This window comes from Pyxicephalus adspersus, unplaced genomic scaffold, assembly GCF_032062135.1.
Source record: "Pyxicephalus adspersus unplaced genomic scaffold, UCB_Pads_2.0 Sca816, whole genome shotgun sequence".
Taxonomy (NCBI): Eukaryota; Metazoa; Chordata; class Amphibia; order Anura; family Pyxicephalidae; genus Pyxicephalus; species Pyxicephalus adspersus.
Genome location: NW_027317823.1, coordinates 1 through 8,999, shown reverse-complemented (window position 1 = coordinate 8,999; position 8,999 = coordinate 1). Strand labels below are relative to the sequence as shown.

The window sequence follows — 8,999 nt, the reverse complement described above, 5'->3', positions numbered from 1 at the left end:
AGAGCTTACAATCTAGGAGATTGTAATCTATTGATCCAGCCTGATAGGTGTCAGAAAACAGCTATAAAAATGCTTGATACGTGCAGAAGATGATCACTAACATTGGTTTTTGCCAATTGAAATCTAGCATCCATATGCAGTTTTAGTTTTCTTTGGAGTTGATAGGAGCCAAGTTCTATTGCTGTCTGTTATCTTTTTAGGATTTTGTTTCCTGTCCTATTGACACCATGACAAAAAGATGTAAGGCTTTGGATGTCACCATAACACAAGATACTAAGGGGAGGAAAATCCTTACAATGGTTCGGTGGTTTCCCCACTTTAGTAAATGCATGGCTTCCTGATCTGTCACCTGGATTAAAGTGTGAATTTCCCCATTGAGAACCATGGACAGTAATAAGAACTTTTTTTTAGCTGGAGCTGGGCTTTAAACTAAGACTGTATAAGGTTCCCCTTGCCGTTCCAGAAAAATGGAGTTAGGCTTTCCTGGAAATGCATCTCTTTTTATGCAACAAAGTATAATGCAACTTCAGCCCTGCAGCAAAATTGTCAACTTTATAAATATTATCTGATCCCCCCATGTATGCAAAGGCTCCTGAAGTATCCAGTGTATCAAATAGTGTGAACGGTTCTAGTAAATTATGAATTTTATAGTCTTATTTGTTATTCCAGTGCAAGGTCTGGTGCAGAAATTGATGGATGTGAGGGACGAGCACCGGCGCTGGTACCAAGTGAGGAGATCAGTGCTGAGATAAAAGCCAAGATTGAAGAAGATGCTTATAATAAAGGGTAAGTGATTATTTTATTGCTGGGCGTATAGATTTATGGAAGGGTTGTCTTCTACCAGCAGTCTGTCATACATTTCTCCAGTGATTACATGAGTGCAGTGCAGTATTCGGACCCCTATTCATCTTGCAGTGTTTAAACACATATTAGAAGCAGATGCCTTGTTTGTATTTCTCAGTCCTGGTCTGAGCAGGCACGAGCATGGCACAGACTACACATAGCTTTAAATAAAGCAGCACTTATGTTGTCCTGACATCTCCCAGATACCAGTTAGATTAAATTTAGAGGTTTTACCTCCAAGTTTTATCTAATTATATATAACCTCACCACAGCCATGCACACAGGTGGAACAATCTGTCCATATGTGTTTGGGTAGTTGGAGGAAAATGCATGCAAACATCGGAATATCGTGAAATCTCCATGGTACTCTTGTTCTTGGGAATGGAACGCGGTAACCCAGTGCTAAAATACAAAAATGTTAACCACTTAGTTACTTTGCTATCTGTTCCACTGTTAGCGGTCTGATTTCCTTCCTGCACCATTGTTTTTTCTTTTCTTCTTCAAGTGAGTAAACACAATGCCAAATCCATGATGATATTTACTAATATTCCACACTGTCCTTTTAAGTGCTGCCATGGAGTTTTGTTCTCATCCAAACAAGATAAGTTAATCAACTTCCCTTTTGACTTTCCATTTTAGATAATTATAATGTTTTGTGGAAATGGAGAATAAGTGTCTGGCAGGTGGTTTAGATGGTTACTAACAGCCAGCCTTAACCCTATCTAGCCCCAGTGGCAAGTGTTCACCCAAATCTAGCTAGCCCTAGTGGCAAGTGCTTACCCAACCCTATCTAGTACAATTTTTGAGTGCTGAACCAACTTCAGCTTACTTTATTGGCAAGTTCTTAACCAACCCTAGATTATGCTAGCAGCATAGCTCCCATACAACCCCAGTCAGCCTTAGTGGTAAGCACATACCCAGCCATAGTTTACCTTAGTGACAAGTGCTTACCCAACCTCAGCTCATCCGAGTGGCAAGTGTTCACCCAACCTTAGCTAACCCTAGTTCAAGTGCTTACCTTACCCTAGCTAGCCCTAGTGGCAGTTGCTTACCCAACCTCAGCTTACACTAGTGGCAAGTGCTTATGCAACCCTAGCTAGCCCTAATGGCAAGTGCTTAGCCAAACTTAGCTAGCCCTAGTGGCAAGAGCTTAGCCAACCTAAGCTAGCCCTAGTGGCAAGTGCATAGCCAACCTTAGCACGCCCTAGTGGCAAGTGCTTACCCAACACTAGCTAGTCCTAGTGACAAGCATATACCCAACCCTAACTTACCCTGATGGCAAGTGCTTTCCCAACCCTAGCTGCCTAAAGCAACAAAATACTTACCGAACCCTAGCTTTCCCCAGAGGCACAGACACAGACCTTGGACTAGTTTATCTAATGTCAAGTGCTTACCCAACCCTAGTTCACTAAAGGGAAGTGCTTACCCCAAGTGCTTATACCACCAAGTGAATGAGATCATGCCCATGTAATCATGCATTAGCACATCATGACTACATCAGAACTAGCAATAATTTTCCACACTGTCCTTTTAACTGATGCCATCAATTTTGGTTCTCTTCCAAACCAGATAAGTTAGGCAGCTTCCCGTTTGAATTTCTATTCTAGATAATTATAAAGTTCTATAGAAACGGAGAGCAATCGTTTGTTTACATGGATGGCTGGCAGGTGGTTTAGATGCTCAGGAACATCCTGCCCTAACCCCATTCACCCAACTCTAGCTTACTCTAATAGCAAAGAGCTTACTCAGCCCTAGCTAACCCTAGGGACAAGTGCTTACCCAACCCCAGCTTACCCTAGTTACATAGTTAGTAGGATTGAAAAAAAGACATAAGTCCATCAAGTTCAACCACTAGGGAAATAAACATACCTTAACCAAACAGCCATCCTTAACCCCATTTACCCAACTCTAGCATACCCTATTGGAAGGGACTTACCCAACCCTAGCTTAACTAATCTAAAGTAACCTCTATATGATGGTAATTTTCTTTTTCCAAGGTTTCAAGAAGGTCTGAAGAAAGTTCAAGAATTTAAGGAGGAGGAAGAGGAAAAGATAAATGAAAGTCCAACTGAATATGAAGAGGAAAAGAAGGAAGAATTCACGAAGCTGAAGAGCAGGTAGGTCCAAGGGGGCAATGTAAGCACTTTGTCCGGAAAGATGGAGGTTTGTGTAGCCAAGTTTAGGTGTTGAAGGATAGGATTTGGGGGCCTTTTGAGATGATTAATTTTAGGGTGTTATTGTGTAGGGTCTTATTGTTAGGAAAAGTAAAACGCAGAAACATTTTTTACGACATGAAATGATTTGGATGAAATGATGGGCAGATCATGTGCACAGAGTAAAGCAATATTTATTATTGTCTTCCAGTAAAATCGAGGAGTGCATCGACTACGTCCACATGCTCTATCCCAAGCTACTGAACCATTGGAGCGCCCTCTCCATCGTAGCTGCTGCCATTGTCCTTCTGGCTGTCCTGCTGAGCATTTACAATGCCATATCATCTTGTACTGAACTGCCAGATGGAGGACACAACAAAGCTACGTGTTCCGTGTCCCAAAAATTCTCCTGGTGGACCTCAGGATCTCCACACAAGCAACGTAGACAATAGAGTCTTCACCATGGTGGTAGACATTGGTCCCTTCGGTCACAGGGCTGGCAGATAACTGTGGAACCGTACAGCTATACAAGTGGTTTTATAGTGACATGGACATGTAGGATCAAAACTTTTGAAAAATTTCAGGACACAGTTGAGAAAAGCTTGACATTTCTCAATATGTTCATATTTGGGTCCACTGGATGGTATAGTGTTTCAGTACATGGGCATTGAATAGAGGTGAGCAGCAGAGCAACCTTCAAGGTTACAGTCCTTCAATCCAGGGGTCACCCAAAGTATTGTAATACTGATTACAGGGGATATTTGTTACAATTCTTCTTTTTGGGGGAGTCATGATCCCGATTTGCAAATTCTTCTTATTGTACCTTGGAAATAATGTTACACCACAGTAAGCTCCTATAAAGGTGCAAACTTGAAAATAATATATATAAACATAGAATAAAGGGCCGTTGATGGTATTTTATGTTCAGAAGGTTCTATTAACATAATAAATTAATATGTGAAGTTTCAGGAACCAAAGCAATGTCATAGATATATAAACTAGTGTCATTTTTAGGTTCTATTACTCAACTGTGGCCCATGGCATATAAACAGTAGGTTACGAATCAACACAAAAAAAATTCAAATTGGAGTGTAGTGTCCTTAGTGTCCTATTTTTTCGTATTTTTGTTATATATATATATATATATATATATATATATATATATATATATAGTATCTACAGAAATCCGAAAAAATAGGACACTAAGTACACTTCACTCCAATTTTCTGAATTTCTTTTACCAGTGAAAATGGTACAATTGTGGTGCAATGGGTCTGATATGTTAAAACTCTCCAAGAACGAAGAAGCAATCCTGAAATAGATTTCCTAAAATCATTTCCTATTATTTGGCAAATGTTTTCAATCCTTGACCCAATGGAGCAACTGTTTTGGGCATCCCCACCCTTTCTCATGTTCCCGAGAAAGCTTTTTTTTTTTGGTTATGTATAGAATTGGCAATAGCACGGCTTGGTGGTAAACACCTTGGGCAGACTACAGCACATGTGCTGCTTACCTTTATATTAAACCTTCTGCCCCATGCAGACACTTAGTATTTGAATAAATAATTTCTCTGTATAGAAGGCACTGTTGTGTTTTATGGAGAGAGGAGCACATGCAGGAGGGGCCACACTGCACCTTCCCAACAGCAGCCATTTGTGCACACCATTTATTGAATATTATTATTATTATTATTATTATTATTATTATTAAGAAACAGGATTTATATAGCGCCAATATATTACACACCGCTGTACAATAAATAGGGGTTGCAAATTATAGACCGTGATACAGGAGGAGGAGAGGACCCTTCCCTCAAGAGCTTACAATCTAGGAGATTGTAATCTATTGATCCAGCCTGATAGGTGTCAGAAAACAGCTATAAAAATGCTTGATACGTGCAGAAGATGATCACTAACATTGGTTTTTGCCAATTGAAATCTAGCATCCATATGCAGTTTTAGTTTTCTTTGGAGTTGATAGGAGCCAAGTTCTATTGCTGTCTGTTATCTTTTTAGGATTTTGTTTCCTGTCCTATTGACACCATGACAAAAAGATGTAAGGCTTTGGATGTCACCATAACACAAGATACTAAGGGGAGGAAAATCCTTACAATGGTTCGGTGGTTTCCCCACTTTAGTAAATGCATGGCTTCCTGATCTGTCACCTGGATTAAAGTGTGAATTTCCCCATTGAGAACCATGGACAGTAATAAGAACTTTTTTTTAGCTGGAGCTGGGCTTTAAACTAAGACTGTATAAGGTTCCCCTTGCCGTTCCAGAAAAATGGAGTTAGGCTTTCCTGGAAATGCATCTCTTTTTATGCAACAAAGTATAATGCAACTTCAGCCCTGCAGCAAAATTGTCAACTTTATAAATATTATCTGATCCCCCCATGTATGCAAAGGCTCCTGAAGTATCCAGTGTATCAAATAGTGTGAACGGTTCTAGTAAATTATGAATTTTATAGTCTTATTTGTTATTCCAGTGCAAGGTCTGGTGCAGAAATTGATGGATGTGAGGGACGAGCACCGGCGCTGGTACCAAGTGAGGAGATCAGTGCTGAGATAAAAGCCAAGATTGAAGAAGATGCTTATAATAAAGGGTAAGTGATTATTTTATTGCTGGGCGTATAGATTTATGGAAGGGTTGTCTTCTACCAGCAGTCTGTCATACATTTCTCCAGTGATTACATGAGTGCAGTGCAGTATTCGGACCCCTATTCATCTTGCAGTGTTTAAACACATATTAGAAGCAGATGCCTTGTTTGTATTTCTCAGTCCTGGTCTGAGCAGGCACGAGCATGGCACAGACTACACATAGCTTTAAATAAAGCAGCACTTATGTTGTCCTGACATCTCCCAGATACCAGTTAGATTAAATTTAGAGGTTTTACCTCCAAGTTTTATCTAATTATATATAACCTCACCACAGCCATGCACACAGGTGGAACAATCTGTCCATATGTGTTTGGGTAGTTGGAGGAAAATGCATGCAAACATCGGAATATCGTGAAATCTCCATGGTACTCTTGTTCTTGGGAATGGAACGCGGTAACCCAGTGCTAAAATACAAAAATGTTAACCACTTAGTTACTTTGCTATCTGTTCCACTGTTAGCGGTCTGATTTCCTTCCTGCACCATTGTTTTTTCTTTTCTTCTTCAAGTGAGTAAACACAATGCCAAATCCATGATGATATTTACTAATATTCCACACTGTCCTTTTAAGTGCTGCCATGGAGTTTTGTTCTCATCCAAACAAGATAAGTTAATCAACTTCCCTTTTGACTTTCCATTTTAGATAATTATAATGTTTTGTGGAAATGGAGAATAAGTGTCTGGCAGGTGGTTTAGATGGTTACTAACAGCCAGCCTTAACCCTATCTAGCCCCAGTGGCAAGTGTTCACCCAAATCTAGCTAGCCCTAGTGGCAAGTGCTTACCCAACCCTATCTAGTACAATTTTTGAGTGCTGAACCAACTTCAGCTTACTTTATTGGCAAGTTCTTAACCAACCCTAGATTATGCTAGCAGCATAGCTCCCATACAACCCCAGTCAGCCTTAGTGGTAAGCACATACCCAGCCATAGTTTACCTTAGTGACAAGTGCTTACCCAACCTCAGCTCATCCGAGTGGCAAGTGTTCACCCAACCTTAGCTAACCCTAGTTCAAGTGCTTACCTTACCCTAGCTAGCCCTAGTGGCAGTTGCTTACCCAACCTCAGCTTACACTAGTGGCAAGTGCTTATGCAACCCTAGCTAGCCCTAATGGCAAGTGCTTAGCCAAACTTAGCTAGCCCTAGTGGCAAGAGCTTAGCCAACCTAAGCTAGCCCTAGTGGCAAGTGCATAGCCAACCTTAGCACGCCCTAGTGGCAAGTGCTTACCCAACACTAGCTAGTCCTAGTGACAAGCATATACCCAACCCTAACTTACCCTGATGGCAAGTGCTTTCCCAACCCTAGCTGCCTAAAGCAACAAAATACTTACCGAACCCTAGCTTTCCCCAGAGGCACAGACACAGACCTTGGACTAGTTTATCTAATGTCAAGTGCTTACCCAACCCTAGTTCACTAAAGGGAAGTGCTTACCCCAAGTGCTTATACCACCAAGTGAATGAGATCATGCCCATGTAATCATGCATTAGCACATCATGACTACATCAGAACTAGCAATAATTTTCCACACTGTCCTTTTAACTGATGCCATCAATTTTGGTTCTCTTCCAAACCAGATAAGTTAGGCAGCTTCCCGTTTGAATTTCTATTCTAGATAATTATAAAGTTCTATAGAAACGGAGAGCAATCGTTTGTTTACATGGATGGCTGGCAGGTGGTTTAGATGCTCAGGAACATCCTGCCCTAACCCCATTCACCCAACTCTAGCTTACTCTAATAGCAAAGAGCTTACTCAGCCCTAGCTAACCCTAGGGACAAGTGCTTACCCAACCCCAGCTTACCCTAGTTACATAGTTAGTAGGATTGAAAAAAAGACATAAGTCCATCAAGTTCAACCACTAGGGAAATAAACATACCTTAACCAAACAGCCATCCTTAACCCCATTTACCCAACTCTAGCATACCCTATTGGAAGGGACTTACCCAACCCTAGCTTAACTAATCTAAAGTAACCTCTATATGATGGTAATTTTCTTTTTCCAAGGTTTCAAGAAGGTCTGAAGAAAGTTCAAGAATTTAAGGAGGAGGAAGAGGAAAAGATAAATGAAAGTCCAACTGAATATGAAGAGGAAGAGAAGGAAGAATTCACGAAGCTGAAGAGCAGGTAGGTCCAAGGGGGCAATGTAAGCACTTTGTCCGGAAAGATGGAGGTTTGTGTAGCCAAGTTTAGGTGTTGAAGGATAGGATTTGGGGGCCTTTTGAGATGATTAATTTTAGGGTGTTATTGTGTAGGGTCTTATTGTTAGGAAAAGTAAAACGCAGAAACATTTTTTACGACATGAAATGATTTGGATGAAATGATGGGCAGATCATGTGCACAGAGTAAAGCAATATTTATTATTGTCTTCCAGTAAAATCGAGGAGTGCATCGACTACGTCCACATGCTCTATCCCAAGCTACTGAACCATTGGAGCGCCCTCTCCATCGTAGCTGCTGCCATTGTCCTTCTGGCTGTCCTGCTGAGCATTTACAATGCCATATCATCTTGTACTGAACTGCCAGATGGAGGACACAACAAAGCTACGTGTTCCGTGTCCCAAAAATTCTCCTGGTGGACCTCAGGATCTCCACACAAGCAACGTAGACAATAGAGTCTTCACCATGGTGGTAGACATTGGTCCCTTCGGTCACAGGGCTGGCAGATAACTGTGGAACCGTACAGCTATACAAGTGGTTTTATAGTGACATGGACATGTAGGATCAAAACTTTTGAAAAATTTCAGGACACAGTTGAGAAAAGCTTGACATTTCTCAATATGTTCATATTTGGGTCCACTGGATGGTATAGTGTTTCAGTACATGGGCATTGAATAGAGGTGAGCAGCAGAGCAACCTTCAAGGTTACAGTCCTTCAATCCAGGGGTCACCCAAAGTATTGTAATACTGATTACAGGGGATATTTGTTACAATTCTTCTTTTTGGGGGAGTCATGGTCCCGATTTGCAAATTCTTCTTATTGTACCTTGGAAATAATGTTACACCACAGTAAGATCCTATAAAGGTGCAAACTTGAAAATAATATATATAAACATAGAATAAAGGGCCGTTGATGGTATTTTATGTTCAGAAGGTTCTATTAACATAATAAATTAATATGTGAAGTTTCAGGAACCAAAGCAATGTCATAGATATATAAACTAGTGTCATTTTTAGGTTCTATTACTCAACTGTGGCCCATGGCATATAAACAGTAGGTTACGAATCAACACAAAAAAAATTCCGCGCAAGAAATGTTTGCATATGTATAGCAAAATAGCCTTAATTTTTGGATTTCTTTTTTTGGCTTGGATAAAAGGTGCAATATTCATGATCTCCAGTTAAGTCTTCCTCC

General features: G+C 40.5%; 2 long non-coding RNA genes across 2 annotated transcripts; both read left to right on the top strand.

The window, feature by feature from the left end:
* Positions 1 to 75: 75 nt before the first annotated feature.
* On the top strand, positions 76 to 3,912 carry LOC140321129 (uncharacterized). Its single transcript, XR_011918834.1, has 3 exons — positions 76 to 786; positions 2,841 to 2,960; positions 3,208 to 3,912. It is a non-coding gene; the product is annotated as an uncharacterized lncRNA (long non-coding RNA).
* Positions 3,913 to 4,891: 979 nt separating this feature from the next.
* On the top strand, positions 4,892 to 8,921 carry LOC140321128 (uncharacterized). The gene is made up of 3 exons (XR_011918833.1): positions 4,892 to 5,597; positions 7,652 to 7,771; positions 8,019 to 8,921. It is a non-coding gene; the product is annotated as an uncharacterized lncRNA (long non-coding RNA).
* The last annotated feature ends 78 nt before the right edge of the window (positions 8,922 to 8,999 follow it).